The sequence below is a fragment of the Macrobrachium rosenbergii genome, chromosome 48, assembly GCF_040412425.1.
Source record: "Macrobrachium rosenbergii isolate ZJJX-2024 chromosome 48, ASM4041242v1, whole genome shotgun sequence".
In the NCBI taxonomy this organism is placed as follows: domain Eukaryota; kingdom Metazoa; phylum Arthropoda; class Malacostraca; order Decapoda; family Palaemonidae; genus Macrobrachium; species Macrobrachium rosenbergii.
In genome coordinates this window covers 52,559,205-52,578,620 of record NC_089788.1, presented here as the reverse complement: position 1 = coordinate 52,578,620, position 19,416 = coordinate 52,559,205, and the positions used below count along the sequence as shown (strand labels likewise).

At 44.6% G+C, this 19,416-nt stretch overlaps 1 protein-coding gene across 3 annotated transcripts in view; it reads left to right on the top strand.

Annotated features, from left to right (window-relative positions):
• The window catches only part of Spf45 (splicing factor 45), a 164,004-nt gene that overhangs the window by 43,303 nt on the left and 101,285 nt on the right, over nucleotides 1–19,416 (top strand). The gene's annotated exons all lie outside the window — the stretch shown is intronic.

Sequence of the window (19,416 nt, the reverse complement as noted above, 5' to 3'; positions counted from 1 at the left end):
AGCCTCTTCATTCGGCATCGCCCAGGAATGTGACAAGGAAGGCTTTTTCCTAACTGCTCTGGCGACAACGAAGAGAGTTAGTGAAATTCAAGCCATCAACAAGCACATAGACTTTAGAGGGCATAAGGCCTTATGCTCCCTTAGCCCTATGTTTCTCGCCAAGAACGAACCCTTCTACCCTTGGCCCAAGAGTTTTGAGATCAAGGATATAGCAGAAATTCTTGAGCAAGAATAAGAGAGAGTCCTGTGCCCTGTCAGGGCTCTCAATTTCTTCTTAGATAGGACGAAAGGAGGCAGAGGCCCGTCGGACAATTTGTGGTGTTCTGTCAAAGGCCGGACTTTCCGATGTCCAAGAATGCTCTGACATTCTTTTTAAGAAGTACGTTCAGGGAGGCTCATTCTACCTGCCAAGACAGCGACATGAGACTCCTGAAAGTCAAGGCTCACTTAGTGAGAGCTATCGCGACCTCGGTGGCTTTCCAGAAGAACATGTCCCTTAGCGATCTTCTGGGTACCACCTTCTAGCGAAGCGATTCGGTGTTCACTTCACATTTCTTGCGGGACGTGAAGACGACATACGAAAACTGCTACTCGCTAGGACCATACGTTTCTGCATGCTTGGGGGCAGAGAGCAATACTCTTCCTATCCTTTAGAGGTTAGGAAGTATTTTTTAATCTTGATTTTGTGTTTTTATGGTTGTTGGGTTAGCCACCGGAGGTGGACATCCCAGTCTTTAGCTTATACTAAGTTTTATTACTTAGATAGGCTCGGTCAGGTGGTTGGTCGTTGCTCCTTTTGCCCTCACAGTATGGTCTTATGATCTAGTCCCATTGTGGTCACGCCCCCGTGGACAGATCATCTAGAACTCACCAGCTATATAGGTCACTACCTTGCTGGAGACTCGAGTAAAGCAGAAGCAGGCTTGGGTGACAGTATCACGAAGTCAGCTATGCTAACAGGTAAGGAACCAAGGCGTCAATCGCCTACATATTTTTGTTTCCTAAATCCTATTCTGTCTCTTCCCACCTCCAATGGTGGGATTCAGCTATATATATATCTGACAGGTAAGTCTCATGAACAAAGTGATATTTTAATAATAAAATAAAGTTTGTTCATACTTACCTGGCAGATATATATAATCATAGTGCCCACCCTCCTCCCCTCAGGAGACAGTGGCACTAGAAAATCTGAATAGAAAACGGGAATGGTTCCTGATACCCGCCTCCCAGCGGCGGGAATGGGTACTAACCACCTGGGCCCACTGCGTGTGCCGTGAGTTTTTTTAAATTCTGTCGGACTTCGGAGAATACAGCTATATATATATCTGCCAGGTAAGTATGAACAAACTTTATTTTATTATTAAAATATCATGTTTATGCTCCATAGACCATGATACTGTATTGTTACTCTCATGGCTTACCTCAAGTTAACTGACTGATGCTAGAGAAGGGACTTGATATACAGTATTCGAGGAAGGTTAGTATTAGCTACTTACCCTGGAAGCATGTCAGGTCAGACTTAGGATGATAAGACAGTTTACTGTATTATTGTCAAGTTTATATTTTTACAGATTGGGGCTCGTTGGAGGAATGCAAGGGTTTGTTTTTTTATTAAGTTACTGCCATAAGTCCAACAGAGAATACCAGCCTGTAACAAAATGAAGGGGAAATTGGATAACTTACCTTGATTTTACCATTAGTTAATCAGGGACTGGAAGGTCGCCATGTGAAATGAGTATCTAGTTATGTTAAACTGAATTTATTTACAAAAAAAAAAAACAATCAAGAAGGTAATCTGAAAGGCTGATGATACAGCAATTAAGCACAGATAATGGAAAATGCAAAATGGCAATGCGTGGCAAATCTCTGCGTATGATGAATTAATTTCGTCTTGAATGATTAGGCTTTCTTGTATGCAATGTAAGGGGAAACAGATTAATGTTCCAGACTGCGGACCAGGGAATTCTTGCGTTTATTGGAAATGGCAGTTAAAGTTAAGTATACCTTTGTTTAACCAGACCACTGGGCTGATTAACAGCTCTCCTAGAGAGGGCTGGCCTGAAGGATTAGACTTATTTTATGTGGCTAAGAACCAACTGGTTACCTAGCAACCGGACCTACAGCTTATTGTGGGATCCGAACCACATTGTACAGAGAAATGAATTTCTGTCACCAGAAATAAATTCCTCTAATTCTTCATTGGCCGGCCGGAGACTCGAACGCAGGCCTAGCAGAGTGCTAGCCGAGAACTATACCGACCTGTCCAACGAGGAACTGGAAATGGCAGTACTTTTAAGATGATTTGAGTCACAAGGCTGGGTCGACTGAGCAGACAGTAGCGAGGACCCTGGAAGAAATGTCCAGGATTAGCATTGAACACAAAGAAGTTTCTCTCTCACTACTAAAAGATTCACCATGGAGGAGTTGATTAATTAAATTTAATTAGCCCTTGGTAACACTATGGAGGGAGTAATCTACTACTGATCATTGAATTGAATTAAGTTAAATTAGGAAAAGTCATGGGGCGAATTTTGGGCTGCTTTGGCGGTAGGTCCTTAACAAAGGGGGTTGGTTTGGAGAATGAACAGTGAAAATTCGAAAAAATAAAAGAGAAATTCACTGAGAGGAAAAGGACTGGTTAGAGGACTAATTGCTTCTGACGTACCTTGAAGCCTGTGGCTATTCGTGCTCAACATGCAGGATTGGCCATCTGTTGCTTCTTAACCTCTCCAGGAGAGAAAAAAGAAGTGGAGAGGGATGCGACTTTACATATTGCGGTCTGGATTCCGAATGTGTTCTTTACGACAGGCGAGACGCTCCTCTGGTGGTGCTTGCTTCCATCGGCAGAGGTCAGTCATCTGCAAAATAGTCACAGAGCCAGCAAAAAGGGTGTAGGAAAGTAGGTCTTATGGTTAGGTACTTGAAGGTTAAGTTCCTAGTCTACCTCACACCCTGGCTTCGCCCCTATACACTAACGGATGGTCATCAGCTACTGAACACTCGATTTTGGGGGGGGCAGCAAAGGGGGTGCTATTGTCCTACCTGAGTTCAAAATAGGGCGCTAACCTGCCTTCCCGCCAATAAATCGAGCCTACCAGTTAACTGAGAAGTGTTTTTGTTCAGAAATTCTAATTATTATCTGCTGGCTAAGAGGGGAGGAATAAAAATACGTGAAAGGTCTCCCACTTCGAAAAGGCATTCACACCCTTTCGGGCGTGAAGGTCTTGGCTAAGTAAATTATTCGTCCTGACCAGTCAGCTATAGTCTGTTCAACATTCTAAGATCGCTAGGGTCGGGCCGGGAAAAGAATACAGCGTTGCCAGATCTATTTATCCTTTTAAATCTCATCCTTGAGGCTAATCCCTTGTTTATGGCTTTACCTGAGATCTGTCATTAATGTACTTGGTTTCCTAAAGAAACAACAAGTAATTTTTGGTTCTTAATAATTTTCCGTTCTTTGTGTGCTTTTTGGAAATAATAATCTATTACACTTAAAATTTGTGTGGGTGGTTCAGCAGGAATGGCTTTTCAACCCATTTGATTATTGTCCATATTCCATATTAGCATTTATTTATGGTTACATGACTATTTTTTCAGTGCCTCTGCAGGTTAAACAAGCTACTTATCATTTAGGAGAGAACAGTAAATTACCATTAATTACATGCACCCTTGTTGTTTCTTTAATATGAAATATTTTAAAATGTTATAAACAGTTTATTTGACCTGGGAGTAAAGATGTCGGCTGTGGGGAGATTTGATCCGCTTTGGCTATCCCTTCAAGAGCTATCAATACTGTCCAGTGACTGGCTGCTTGAGGTGAGCACCGTTGTTATTGTTTCAGATCGAGTTGGCCATAAATGCTCTCGCTGACCACGTGTCAGGGAAACTGAGGTTTAGCAGCGGCGGCCAAAAATTATGCCATGTCTCTGTGTTTTTATAAAGATAAATCAGGCTTGTACTGCAAATATGTGAAGCCTAATATGTTTCGATGTTATCTGTAAATAAATTTTTTTTTTTTTATTTCACTTGAACAGGCTCTAACAAGGCAAAACTTTTAATCATAACGAGACGTTTGACACCGCTGTATTCTTTTCCTGGCCCCACCCCAGTGATCTTAGAATGTTAAACAGACTATAGTGTCCCTACATGAATTGTGCTTTTGCACTGCAGTAGCTAAATGGACCTACCTAACTGCTAAGAGGGGTACTCGGCTGGCTAACTTACTTACTACACCTGAGCGTAACCTACACACGGTATATACAATTTCTACTGGTTGTCTCTGACGACAGGGGAACTCTACTCCTAGGCAATGAGCACATAGTAAATCTTTGACATAGCCTACTATCCTATGGCTCTGGCACTAACTAAATGACAGGGACTTAACTAAATGCAATTAATTATGGGTTACGCAATGTTTACAAATAATACACGCAATAAATTTGAACATGAGTAATCTGAAGGGTTTCTTATGGTAAGTGACCAGGGGGTGTACCAGCTTGAGTATTGGATAGTTTTGGATGATGCTAGTCACAGGGTTAGTAATAAAAAATGCCTAGGGTGTTAGGTGTCAGTCTACTTGGACAGAGATCATGCAGGCTACCTTCTCTGGGTAGGTGCCAGGATCACTCTGAGGTGGAAGCGGCACTGTGCCAATGGGACATGAGTGCCAAGGAGAGCTTGTGGCTCTGATTAGTTAATTGGATATCTTCCGCCCCTTCTTCTTCTTCGGGGGCCTCCAGGGTCTGGCTATGCCATTCCTAGGGGGTGACAAGGGCACCGACTCTGGGGAAAGGCCAGAAGTGCTGTCAGGAGCAGGATCAGGGGTAGCTCTAGTAGCTACAGGCTGGTCCCCTACTTCGGCTGCTGCAACAACCGTCATAAGGGTGGAGCCAGCGTCTGCGTCCCGGCTGGACAGTTCCTGGTCAGCCAGAGAAGGTGTAACATCCAGGTTCGCCAGAGGGTCATCCTCAGCAGTGGAAAGAGATTGGGAAGAAGAAACATCAGGGGTCGGAGGCTCACAATAGGCAATGACATTCGGTGAGGTTTGGCGGATCTCCCGTAGGGGGATCTGGGTCATGGTTTGGATCCGGCTCTGGCAATAACTCGGGGCCAGGCACGGGGATTAAGGTTAGTATAAGGGTTCCGGCCGAGACAGGCGGAGTTCGGCACTGCCCAGTGCTCTCAAGCGGCACTGGCAGAGGATTGGAGTCAGGCGAGGCTGACGAAGGACCCGGGAGTGCAGGACCCCTTGGTGTACCTGAAGTAGTGGGAGACGGAGATTCCTGTCTTGGGTGGAGGGCAGAGCCTCTTGGAATTGTTGTGGCGGTGGTATCTGCTGCGGCCAGCTTGCTAGGGCACCTTACCCAGTTTTCGGAGTGCCCTCTTATGTTGCGGGTCCTGTAGCGGTACTGGGTGATATCCCTTCGTGGTGAGGGAGGAGATTTTTGGTGGCCATCCTTTTGTGAGGATTTAGGACTGGGCTGGGAGTGGTTTGGAGAATGTTCTTTCCGTTGCACACCTCGGTGAATGGAAGATTGGGCTGACGGTGGCACAGCTGTCACAGTGGCTGTGTCCCGATCAGGTTGGTTTGGAGTGGCCTCCCTGGTGGAGGTAGATAGGCAACGGAGTGGCTTGGGGGACGGACATCCCCAGAGAATGTCTTGTCCTAAAAGGAACTCCACTCCGTGCTGGATGTGGTTTACCACGCCAAGGTGGTGAGGTTTTGTACTGCAAGGGGTGGTTACCCTGAGTTCGACAATGGAAACGGTCTTGGATTGGTCTTCTACCCAGGTCATCGTCCACCTTCAACAAGGCTAATGTCTGAACCAGTGTCTACTGTGGTTGGCAGGTTCACTGGTAGGCTAGAGCCATCCAGAGGTGCCACTGAGACAGACTGTGTCCAGACCCGCTCAGGGTGAGACATCTCTGGTGGCACAGTCATGGAGGATGTGGCACTAATCAGGTTGACGTGCCTGGGATAGGATACACGTTTCAGGCAGCCAGGATATCTGGCAGAATAGTGCCCTGGAGTTCCACAGTCTCGGCAGGTTCCCTTGGGATGGGTTGATCATCCTACGGTGATGGTCTGTGGAGGAGGTTGTGCAGACGCAGAAGGAGTGGAGGTTTTGTGGTTGTTGGTAGGCTGCCTATTGTTGTTGCCATTGTTGTTGCCCAACTTGTAGCGGCAATCAGCTTCAGCATGGCTGAGCTTCTTACAGTTAGTGCAAGTGGGCTTGTTCGGCAGGCCATTCTTTGGGCAAGTTGAGCCTAAGAAGTACCCAGGTGGCACTATGCTGAGTTGAGACGTGCTGTGGGATTGGGTTAAAAGTTTCCCAGGTGTCGGCCAAGCGGCAGGCAGTCATAAGTGTGGTGGGCTGCTTATTGCTGAGATATACAGCAAGGGGCCCAGGCACACATTGGAAAAGATCCTCCAGCATGATCTGGTTGAATAGATCCTCAAAAGTATTGCACAGCAGGGAGTCGAACCAGCGGGTACCAGAATGGGTCTTGTGACAGGCCCATTCTGTCCAGGACCAGCCGACTTCCTTGGCAAGACCTCAGAACTGTTGTCTCCATTTCTCCAGGGTTATCTCGTAGGCTTTAGCAATTACCCTATGGACTTCAGTCATGTCGCCTCTTAGACTCTGTGCCAGCGAATGGAGGGCTGCCTTTGCTTCTCCTTGCAGGTGTTTGGTCAGCACTAAGGCCCTCTCAGCCTCAGTGGTGTTGAAATTGTCGAAGAGCACTTCTGTCTCTTCTAGCCATGCTTCCGGCTCTTCCTCAGAGAGCGGAGCATTTGGTGCAGCAGGTATGGGGCTGGAGGCTTGTTAGGCCGCTATAGCTTCGGCACTTTCCTAGCTCTCTCCAGCTTGAACTCCTTTTCTATGAGAGCCAGCTCTCTTTCCTTGAGGGCTAACTCATGCTGTCTTTTTTCGACTTCCTCCGTCCTCTGATCTTCTAGCTGTTCCTTGCCCCACTTGGTGAGTGCTGATCCCATGAGACCAGCCTCCTTCCCCAGGTCCATGAAGGCTTTGTAACTCTCTGCCGCCATGTTGCTGGTGGGTAAGGGCATCTAAGTGGGTGGACTGGACATACTTGGAGGAAAGGTTTGTGACGATGGTGGGGGAAGTGTCCCATAATGTGGTGGCACCTTTTCCAATAAGGTGGCACTGTGGTTGAGTGTGCCATGCGAAGGTCACACTGATGGAGCTATCCTGAAGGACGTCTGATCCTTATGGGCGGATACGCTGGTAGGTATGGAAGTGATCCTGAAGGTATAATGTTCCTTATGGGCTGATACACTGTTGTTGGCACTCTGTATCTCAGGTACAGGTGCAGTGGCTTATAAGTGATTACTTTGATTTGGTGGTACTGTGGTGCCGGTGTGCTCCGGGGAGCAACACTAAAAGGTCAGTGCTACCAAACTGCACTGAAAGAAATGGCACTCTGCCTGAGGCAGAAGGTAAGTAAGGAGTAAGAGGGAAAGGAGAAAGGTAAGTGCATCAGTAGTTTAATTGGTTGGCAGTGCCTCAGATTAGTGGCACTGTGGGAAGGGAAACCCTTGGGCATGCACTCGTGGGTGGCTAGTCCTACAAACTAGTGGGTGCTTCCTGACATGAGGAAAGGAAGCCTTCTCCCTGACATGAGGAAAGGGAAGTTACGGGGTTTGCATGCAATATGCAATTTGGTACTTGCAGCATATGCAAGTCTTGGATAATGAATCCCCACTTGTGCACGGTAGTTGATAAATGTTATTAAATGGCGGTACGTACGCTCTATGAAACGCACGAGAATTCACTCTGCAGCTGAAGCACTTAATAGGAAAAAAAAGAAGAGAGGGGAGATAATTCAATGAACACTGGCGCCTATATAATTTGTACACTATGTGCAAATGTGTAAAGAAATAATGAAATTGGATCTTGAAAGATCAACAGTTGGACTAAAATTAAAAGAAAATTCTTATTGTACTTGGCTTTTATAAATTTGTGGGTTTATTTTCCAGTACTCATTGATTAATTGTTAGTATGCCCCTTTGTTATGATGAAAGGAAAAAATCTCTCTCTCTGTCTCCGGGAGCTTATGGTAATGGAACTTATTCGATATGAGTTAAGTTACTCTACCTTTTGCTTAAGATGAATTACGTTTACAAAAATTACGCTGCTACTTTTTTTTCTAAAATGAACTTTTGGTATTTACGTAATTTCTACTGGCTCTCGCCCGTCATGACAATTGATGGTGAATAAGAGTTGCAGATTATTTCCTGAGATATTCAAGTCTTCGTGAGGGTTTTACGTTAGGGCGAAAAGTGATGAAATTTCGTTCGGGGTGAACGAAAGGTGTGGAACTGAGTCGCGTGGGTGGAACAACTGATCACTACTCGCTGCGCATCGTTGTGTGCAGCGAGTGGAGGTTTGGGATCTCAGACAAAAGAGCACTTGCTTTCTTGGCTGAAGGCGGGGTTTTGAATGCAAAATTGAATTATTTAATTTTAAACGTCAGCAATGCCTTTACGTTACTGAATATCAAATGTAAGTTTTTTGTTACATGACTACACTTGGATTGTTTTTTATTGTTAGAGACAATGTGAATGATTCGCGCATGCGCCAACTGAACACAGCGACTGCTTACTCGCTCGGCGTCGGGATGCCAGAGATCGCTACACGTGGTTTAACTATCGTAAATTCAATCCCTACATCATAGACAGAGAAACTGTACAATTTCTCTGCCGTAGCGTAACTGTTCTTGAATAAAACTCCTAGCTAACTGTTCACAGCTAACATATGCGACAATCTCCCTAGCAAAGCACTTCCTAACTCCTGCTGCTCATTCATCCGGCAACACAACACAGCTGCTCCTTACACTCGAAAATTTGCAGTGAGTAAAGCACGTGGGCTGCTGCTCTGCCCCGCTGGCTTAAAACCTATGCGCTTTCGCCTGTGTTATGAAGAATTCTAACTCCGAAACTTATTGCGTTTTCTCTTTCTCTTAAAAATAATATCACTTTCCTATTTGTCCATACATATCCTTAATGTTACAAGACTTCATGATAATAACCTTTACCTTGATACTGTTTGCTCCAGTCGCCTCGATACCTTTGTGAAATAATGAAATTAATTTTAAGTTAAATGAATGATTTATTCCTGGTTTGTTCATTCCTAGTTTTAGCAGTTAGCAAAGCTAGTTATCGCTATTGTTTAGGAATCCTGGTTCTAGGTCGTCACTTTTACAGATTGGGTCTCGTTTGAGGAATGCAAGAGGTTTTTTTTATTAAGTTGCTGCCCTAAGGCCAACAGAGAATACCAGCCTGTAACAAAATGAAGGGGGCAAATGGAAAACTTACCTTGATTTTACCATTAGTTAATCGGGGATTGGAAGGTCACCATGTGGAATGAGTATCTAGTTGCGTTAAACTGAATTTATTTACAGAAAAAAAAAATCAAGAAGGTAATCTGAAAGGCTGATGATACTGTACAGCAATTAAGCACAGATAATGGAAAATGCAAAGTGGCAATGCTTAGCAAATCTCTGCATATGACGAGTTAATTTCGCCTCGAATGATTAGGCTCTCTTGTATGCAACGAAAGGGGGAACAGATTAATGTTCCGGACTGCGGACCAGGGAATTCTTGCGTTTATTGGAAATGGTAGTACTTTTAAGATGATTTGAGTCACAAGGCTGGGTCGACTGAGCAGATAGTAGCGAGGACCCTGGAAGAAATGTCCAGGATTAGCATTCCACACAAAGAACCTTCTCTCTCACTACTAAAAAATGCACCATGGAGGAGTTGATTAATTAAATTTAATTAGCCCTTGGTAACACTATAGAGGGAGTAATCTACTAATGATCACTGAATTGAATTAAGTTAAATTAGGAAAGGTCATGGGGCGAATTTTGGGCTGCTTTGGCAGTAGGTCCTTAACAAAGGGGGTTGGTTTGGAAAATGAAAAGTGAAAATTTGAAAAAATAAAGAGAGAGAAATTCACTGAGAGGAAAAGGACTGGCTAGAGGACTAAAAGGCCTGGCTAGAGGACTAATTGCTTCTGACATACCTTGAAGCCTGTGGATGTTCGCGCTCAACATGCAGGATTGGCTGTCCGTTGCTTCTTAGCCTCTCCACACAGCCAGCAAAAAGGGTGTAGGAAAATAGGTTTTATGGTTAGGTACTTAAAGGTTAAGTTCCTAGTCTACCTCACAGCCTGGCTTCTCCCCTATACACTAACGGATGGGGTCCACATGACAAGAGCAAATGTAGACATCCCTATTAGTGACTATACTTGATATATAAAAAGTCATTGTAAAAATATGGTAAAATGTATGGAACGAAGAACCTGAAAGTAATAAATTAAAACAGATAAAATACAGTGTTGGAAAATGGAGTTCGTCGTATCAGAGAGAGACAGAGACACGCACAAGTAATTCTGACGCGTCTTCAAATAGGCCATACTCGTTTGACACATGGACACTTAATGAACAGTCCATGTGGCTCTCCTCCCAAATGCCCAGATTGCAATGTGTTGATAACAGTTGAGCATGTACTGTGTGAATGTCCATAATATAACCTGCAGCGATTATAAAATTTTAGAAATAGACCAATAAAAGAAATTTTGTCGGAATCTTTAATATTCTTAATATTACCCATTTTATTGTTCATGAGAAGCTGCAAGTTAATTGATAAAATATAAAAAATCAATCAGTCAGTATAATGAATTTTAAAACAAGTAAATTTTATGATTTTACTTAATAATATTTTGAATTTTGATATACCTTTTTAGTGAGTGTGTATTTAAGCATGAGTATAAATGTTTCTATTGTGTGAGTGTGTTCCAGTATGAAAGCGTATGCCTTTTTACAGCTTTTAATTTCATTTTCATTTTCATTCATTCATCATTGGCGAGTGACCTATTAGGTCTCAGTGCTAGGCTTCTAGCCTAGACTTGTCATTTCATCCTAATCCTTCAGGCCAGCCCTATGAGAGCTGATAGTCAGCTCAGTGGTCTGGTTAAACTATTTTAATAATATAATAATAATAATCAGCTACTGAACACGTGATGGGGGGCGGCCAAAGCGGGTGCTATTGTCCCTGAGTTCAAAATAGGGCGCTAACTTGCCTTCCCTCCAATAAATTGAGCCTACCAGTTAACTGAGAAGTGTTTTTGTTCAGGAATTGTAATTATTATCTGCTGGCTAAGAGGGAGGGATGAAATATGTGAAAATATATTGATGCTTATCTCCACCTTTACCACTTTAAGAATAGATTTTAAAGTGTTAAGTGGATCCTGTCTGCTCCTCATGTCACCATTTATGATTTTAGGGTAGGCTAACTTTGCTTCCATATAATGAAAATGTTTATTCCTTCCAGTTGGATCCTTTGTACTATTTTCATCAAATATTTTGTCCTCTGTTTGAATGTAGGTAACTACATTCCATAAAATGCCCAGGAGTTTCAAGATTCATACAATGTTTAAACTTGAGACAAAGCTAAATATCAATTTTTCGCACATGATATACAAACCTTTCGGTCTTTATTATAGGGGAATTACTATCATTGTAGCTGGAGACCAGCTGTTAAACTTTTAAGGTGGTGGTATGGTAGTTAACTACCGAACGACCAGGTGGGAGCCCCACCCGCCCAGTCAGCATAGCACCGCTTTACCTTCAGCTGCACTTGTGAGAGGTTGTGCTTCGCTGCCCTCTGCTCTGCTTGTCATTGTTTTTGGCATGTTTCTCCCTAGATTCCCTTAGAACATCGCTTCCTTTCCCGGTGGGATTGTTTTCATTTTGTTTTTGAGAGTGTAAAAACATAACAGACACCTCACACTTCTCGAACTGTCGAACTAACCGCTCAACTCTCCTCGCTGCTGGGAGAAAGGGCGGTGGGGATTTGGTACGATACATGTACACATGCGCTACCGGGGTCTAAGCGATATCAGGTAGGGCAGCCAATCGAGGCTACAGTCTACCCCAACGCCAAATCAAAGTCCTTCAAAAGAAGGCATCGTGCTTACCCCATATAAAAAATGGGAAAAAGGATGTTAAAGAAGAAGATGTGTTTGTTTGCCTGAAATGGATCACCAAACCCACAAGCCATTTGAGCTGACCGAGCATAACCCTGTACCTAAGCGGAATTGCCCTGGTACTGCTGATAAGGTTTGTAGCCATTATCTCTTATCTTTGGACTTAGATCCTCATTTCCTCTGCACATCGTGCAAGGGGTTTGAGTGTAACCCTAACCCTGTTTGTGTGAAGTGCCATGACTGGACTCCAGAGTAATAGTCAAAATATTCACTGAGGAGGAAGTATCAGAAGAAGCTCCCCAAGTTGTCATCTGAGGGTAACAAGCCCCAATGACTCCCTTGATGATTAATCCTTCAGATACTTTCATCCCACCAGGGAAACTTCCACACTTTGCTGTCTCTCCTTTGGGAGTGGTTTCCCCTTCTTTGTCTCTGCTCAGCTCATTGGAGGACTGAAAGCCAGGACAACTTCCCAGCGATGGTGTCTGTTTGCTGGGGGGGGAGGGTGTCTCCCTCAGTGTGAATGGAGGCGGCCCCTCCTGACCCGACTTTGTTTCCAGGCGTGGAGGTGGAAGAGCTCCAGGCATTCTCTCGGTCTTCAAGGAGTTCCCTCGATGTGGGGCATTCTGAGTCACCTACGAGCTACACACACCTGCTCTCTCTCCAGTGACTCATGCTACTGCGAGTCACTACGTCGACGGACTGTCACAACGCCTATGAATTATCTATGCACCCCACTTTGACAACCCCGGCAGTAGTGCACGAGTGTATTGCTCCTGCTGTAGCCACTGCAGTCCCCGTTACTGCTCCCCGGGAACCTGTTCCTGAGTCTTCCATCAACCTTGGGGAGCAGATCCTTCACACCCTCTTAAAGAAGGGGAAGAAGTGGTCCAAGTCCAAGAAATCCAAGAAGGGATTGAGGAAAGTGTCGTCTTCTTCATCATGGTCTTCGACTGCTTCCGCCTCCTCACCTCCCTCTTCCAAAGCCCACAAGCGGAGGAAGGAGGAGGTTGCTTCCCCCACCTGGAAGAAGTCCTGCACTGGGTCTTCCAAAGGGGTCTCTCTCTTCCCGAGAGAGACACAGGGATCTCTCGCTGGCTCTCCCCAGTCTTCGGACTCAGGGGCTTTGTCGTGAGTCTTTGAGACCCTTCGATTTGGGAGCTGAGGGTGTGAGGACCTCCAAGGAAGTCCAAGCACCCAGTACTTCTGCTCAGAGTTCTGTCTCTAAGCATAATGCTGTGCCTGCCTGTGCTTCGAGTCTCCCCGGGCTTTCAAGCGGAGAGGTCTTCCTTGGAACCTTCGTGTACTGTGGAAGCTCTGAGTACATGGACCTCCAAGTAGGCACGTGTGTCTCATGGTGCTCAGTTTCTGTGAAACCTCGAGTCCCTTCGACCAGTAATGTGGACTCAGATCCACGTTCTGGTTCAGGCATACAAGAGAGGACAGGGTCCAAGCATGCAGGTGCTTCCCCTCCCCCTTCTGCTACTCGCCAGAGTACGAATCCAGGGTCCCATGAAGGTGTTGCTAACTCGAGGGTCCACTCACCGTGAGTTGCTTTGAGGAGGCCCCCCCTTACAGTCGTCTTCTCACTAGAAAGCCTCGGCCTCAAAGATGATTGGGGTACGTCATGAGGATGGTGCAAGCTCACCCCCGAGAGTAGCAACCGCTCTCCCCGGGGCCGGCTCCTGCTCGTGTTCATGCAAACTGGTTCGCTCACCTCCCGAGAACCTTTGTATACGTTCGCGTGAGCCTTTGCTCTCTCCTCAGGACAGCACCCCTCCGCTTTCATGCAACAAGAGGGGTTTCCTAGACCCGCAAAGCCACCACCACCTCGGGTTGGTGATTGCTCTTAGCCTGCCTCTCCTGTCAGGACCATTGGTTCCGACAGGACAGGGAAGGGTACTCGCTTCTTCTCTCCTGTCCCCTCGACTTCCTGGGGGTATACCGGGAACTGTGAGTTGGACCAAAGGGCCTGTGATTGGGACTTGGTATCCAGTCATAGCCCTACCACGAGGACTTACGAAGCGGGCAAGGTTGTCGGACCTACCCGTTCGAGGACACCTGCACAGAAGGCTTCTACAATTTTCTGTTTATAGTCCCCAAAGCATGAGGGGGTTAGAGACCAGTCCTCGACGTAAGCGCCTTGAATCTCTTCGTAAGGAAGATGAAGTTGAAGATGGAGACAAACCAGTCAGTCATGTCATCCATTCACCCGGGCGATTGGATGATAATGTTGGATATGCAAGACGCATACTTCCATATCCCCATCCATCCGGACTCCGGGCAGTATCTCAGGCCTTGAACCAGCCTGACTACCTTCACATCTCTTTCCATCTTCTGGAGGAGTGACCACTAAGCACACAAGATGATACGCAGATCCACAGCTGGATACTCCTAATCTGCAATTGAAACATGGTTATTCAACCAAAACTAGCACTGTAATGAAGGAATTGCATAGAAGATGCCTAGACTGAACTTGATTCCAGTGACTCGAACATCATACGCTTATGTTACACTTCCTGTAAATGCTTTGCAAATTTAACAGCATAAAATATAAAGCAATGCAGGTCGCACTGTAAGTATATCGCGCAATGAAAAGAAAGAACTTAGTTGGAGGCAAATAGGGTAAGTGGCTGATGAAAAACCTTAAATCCTGGTACATTACCTTTCTTTAGGAGCTGAAGTTCTCTTCTTATGAGGGCCAACAAGAGGGAGAGCAAGTGAATTAGTTCACAACAAAAGTTACTTTTGGATACTGCCAGCCATGCGTTGAAAATAGGCAGTTTAATGGAGCAATGGACGGAGCTCTGCTCTTCGTGGCCGCCGTACAATTTTAAGAGTGCACCACCTCTCTCCAAGACTCTTTATAGCTTTAGCAGTTATGTCTTTCTCTTCCTAGATGGCATTGTGATCACTGTGCCCTCATGGAAATGCAGGCAGCATGGCGCTAAGACTTCAAGATGGCAGAACGCATGTGTTCAGCCTGCCAGCTGACCTGCCTCAGCTGACGATTAGCTCTGGTCAGTTCCGCACTTGGAATTAAGGTTCGTCTTTTAGGGCAGAACATTTCAGTTTTGGGCTCTGCTTTGTCCTATCCACGGCACCTCAAGTGTTTACTTGATTCTTCACCCCTCTAGCAAAGTGGCTTCATCTGACTGGCATCAACATCAGCCTGTACCTGGATGACTGGCTTCTTCGACCCCCTTCGAAAGAGAAGAAGTGCACGAAGGACTTACAGACCATTCTTCGCCTTACTCAGGAACTAGGGTTACTCGTAAATCTCTTAAAGTCCCAGTTAACCCTGACACAAGAGATTCTCTGTTTGGGGATTATTCTCAATTCTCAGACTTTTCAGGCTTTCCCATCTCCCAAGAGAATCACCAATTGCCGCCAGATGATCCGCAGTTTTCTCACCCTCTTGTCATGTTTAGCCCATCAGTGGATGAGCCTACTAGGGACTCCAGCATCCATAGAGAAGTTCGTCAAGCTGGGCAGGCTCCACATGAGAGTCCTCCTGTTCTACCTAAAAGCCAACTGGGACAGGAAAACCCAACTGGACTCTATCGTGTTTCCCATCACTCAGGAAATCAGGTCGGACCTCCAGTGGTGGCGTTCCAGAGGAAGAATTTCGCAGGGAAAGTCTCCTCTTCCTCTGAGCCCCTACCTAGATTTTTACTCAGACACCTCAGATCTAGGCTGGGGAGCCCTACTGGGAAGTCAGGAGGTTTCTGGGACATGGTCCCCAGAAGAACAGAACCTTCATATCAATGTCAGGGAGTTGAAGGCCATTCATCTAGGCCTTCGGTGCTTCTCGACCATGATCTACAACAAGACAGTGGTAGTCCATGCAGACACCACCACACTGTTGTATATCCAAAAGCAGGGAGGCATTCATTCCTTTTCTCTCTGCCATGCAGCAAAGGAACTTCTCCTATGGGCAGACCAAAATCGAGTGATGCGGTCATTTGGTTTATTCAAGGGACACTGAACGTTCTCGCAGACGAACCAAGCCATCGGAAGCAGGTCCTTCTCACCGAGTTGACCTTAGATCCCATAGTCTGTCTTGACCTTTGGAAATTATGGGGCAAACCAATGTTGGACCTGTTTTCCACCTCAAGAAACCATCGTCTTCCTCTCTTCTGCTCTCCAGGCCCAGATCCTATGGCATAGGCGACAGACGCTATGCTCCAGGACTGGTCAAGCCTGGATCTGTTTGCTTTCCCACCCTTCAGCTTGGTGAGGGAAGTACTAAACAAGTTTGTCTCGCATTACAACGTCTCGATGACCCTCATAGCCCCATTTTGGCCCATGAAGGAGTAGTTCCCAGGCCTTCTTTGGCTTTTGATGGACTTCCTGAGGCTATTTCCCCAAAAAACCATGGCTACGCAAGCAACCTCACTTCAAGAGATACCACTGAAGGTTGTCCACTCTTGCTCTGACAGGCTTCAGAAGGTCAGGAAGCAGGTCAGAGTGAAAGGTTTTTCAAGAGCAGCTGCGGTAGCTATCGCAAGATGCAGACAACAGTCTTCTGGCAATGTCTACCAAGCAAAGTGGTCAGTTTTTCATGGATGATGTCTCAGACATAACGTCTCATCTTCTTAGACATCATTAACAGAAATAGCAGACTTCCTCCTCTATCTGAGGACCTCTAGAGGTCTGTCCTTGTCCACCATTAAAGGGTATCGGGCTTTGCTTAACTCGGTTTTTAAGCACACACCTGTCCTCAAACCCAGATCTTAATGACCTCATCAAGTCATTGAACACATCTAAACAGAGGAAGGCCAAACTGGTTTCATGGAACCTAGGCATCATGCTCAAGTGGCTCACAGGCCCTCTTTTCAAACCCCTCGGTTCTGCTTCCCTAAAGGACTTCACTCGGAAGACACTCTTTCTTGTAGCTTTGGCGACTGCAAAGCGTGTAAGTGAACTGCAAGCTATTGACAAGAGGGTAGGCTTCTCCCAAGGAGATGCAGAGTGCTCTTTTATCCTAGGTTTCCTTGCCAAGAATGAGGACCCATTTAAGCCCTGGCCTCTTTCCTTCCACCTCAAGATTTTAATGGAAATCCTGGGCCCAGAGGAAGAAGAAAGGATTCTTTGTCCCGTCAGAGCCCTAAGATATTATCTGCAAAGGACTGAGAAAATCAGAGGGTCATCCAGCAACCTCTGGTGTTCTGTCAAGAATCCTTCTCGCCCTCTTTCGAAGAACGCACTGTTGTTCTTCCTAAGGGACCTGATTTCCGAGACCCATTCTCGTATTCAGGACATTTTGCCTTCGTTCACAGTGAAATCACATGAAGTCTGAGCATTTGCTACCTCTCTTGCTTTCAAGCATAATTTGTCCCTTTCATTCATTCTTCAGTCTACCTTTTGGAGGTGCATATCAGTCTTCACGTCTCACTACAGTACTTAAAAGAAATCGAAACAGTGTTTGAGAATTGCAGTACCCTGGGGCCATTATCAGAGGCTGGCGTGGTATTGGGGGAAGAAGCATAGGAAGCATTCTTTCTCTCCTCTGTCTCTTAGCCTTGACGTAAGGTGTCAAGTTTTTGGGGAGCCTGGGGGTGCTTTGTATCTGCAGTGCCCACAAGTCTTTGTGGATGGGTAGTGGTTTTTTGTCAGCCTAGGTGACAGTGTTGTCTGGTTGTTTGTTTCAGTGGTACTGTGCCCAGGGCAAGGGCTCCTATTATATATGTCTTGTCAGCAATCAGGCCTACCCTCCATTGCAAGACTCCCACTTATGTAGAGGCAACCCTCGGCTCAACCGCCATGCCACTACAGGTTAAAATGAGCACCCAACCAGAGGCTATATTCACTTGCAGTAACTCTCTTACCAGGTAAGGAAACGACAAGCATTGTTTCAGTGTTAGCCATCCTTTCTGTTTCAGTCATTATCACACCTTAATGTTTTGGAGTAGAACATGTCCATTCATCCCACCCCCTATCTGTGTGGGATTCAGCTATGTAATTATTTGGTAAGTTACTTATATGAAAGTGATATTTTCATAAAATTAAGTTTCACATATACTTACCAAGTAATTACAGAATCAGAGACCTCCCTCCTCCCTCTAATGGACATAAGGGCACAAACAGAATGACGCCAGCGGCTACGTCGTTCCAACACTCCCTGTTAAATGGGCGGGGCTCATCACCTATACTATCAAAGTGCTACCGCTATTTTTAAATAAAAGGCTGCCACGCGAGGTTACTACAGGTATAGCTATGTAATTATTTTGTAAGTATATATGAAACTTAATTTTATCATGAAAACATTTTTATACTTCACAAAACCACTGAAATTTATATTTTTATACAAAGCCATCACTTTACAAAATTTTTTAGTTAACCCTTAAACGCCGAGCCTCTATTTACAAAAACGTCTCCCGTATGCCAGCAGCGTTCGTGAGTTAGCTGCCGGAAAAAAGTTTTTTCAAAAATCACAGCACGCTTAGTTTTTAAGATTAAGAGTTCATTTTGGGTCCTTTTTTTGTCATTGCCTAAAGTTTAGTATGCAACCATCAGAAATGAAAAAAATATCATTATCATATATAAATATTGGAATATATGACAGCAAAAAAAAAAAAAAACTATAATTGTATACAAAAATCACTGTAAGCACAACGGTTAAAGCTAATGAGTTAATTTCTTTTAGTTGTATTGTACACTAAATTGCGATGATTTTGGTATATAACAAATTGTAAAACGATCAAAGCAACACAGAGAAAATATTATCACAAAATGATGCATGAATTCTTAACGCACGGACGTAAAAAAATGTTTTTTTCAAAAATTCACCATAAATCGAAATATTGTGCTAGAGACTTCCCGTTTGTTGAAAAATGAAGCTAATTGAATGAATATTACTAGACTGTAAGTGTTTTAGCTTACAATTGCAGTTTTCGACCATTTCGGTCGAGTTAAAGTTGACCGAAAGTCGAATTTTTTCTATTTATCGTGATTTATATGAAAATATTTCAAAACTGATAAAAGCTACAACCATGAGTTATTTTCTGTTGTATTGTACATGAAATTGCGCACATTTTCATATGTAAAACTTTATGTAACGACTAATATAAAACGGTGCAAATATTACGACAACGAGACGAAAGAATTTCTGAGATGTTCGGCCGAGTTACCGTGCAGACGTAAGGAAAATGTTTTTTTCAAAAATTCACCATAAATCGAAATATTGTGCTAGAGACTTCCAGTTTGTTGCAAAATGAAGGTACATGATTGAATATTACTAGAATGTAAGAGTTTTAGCTTATAATTGCGTTTTTTTACCATTTCGGTCGAGTTAAAGTTGACCGAAGCTTGAAATTTTGGCAGTTATCGTGATTTATATGAAAATATTTCAAAACTGATAAAAGCTGCAACCATGAGTTATTTTCTGTTGTATTCTACA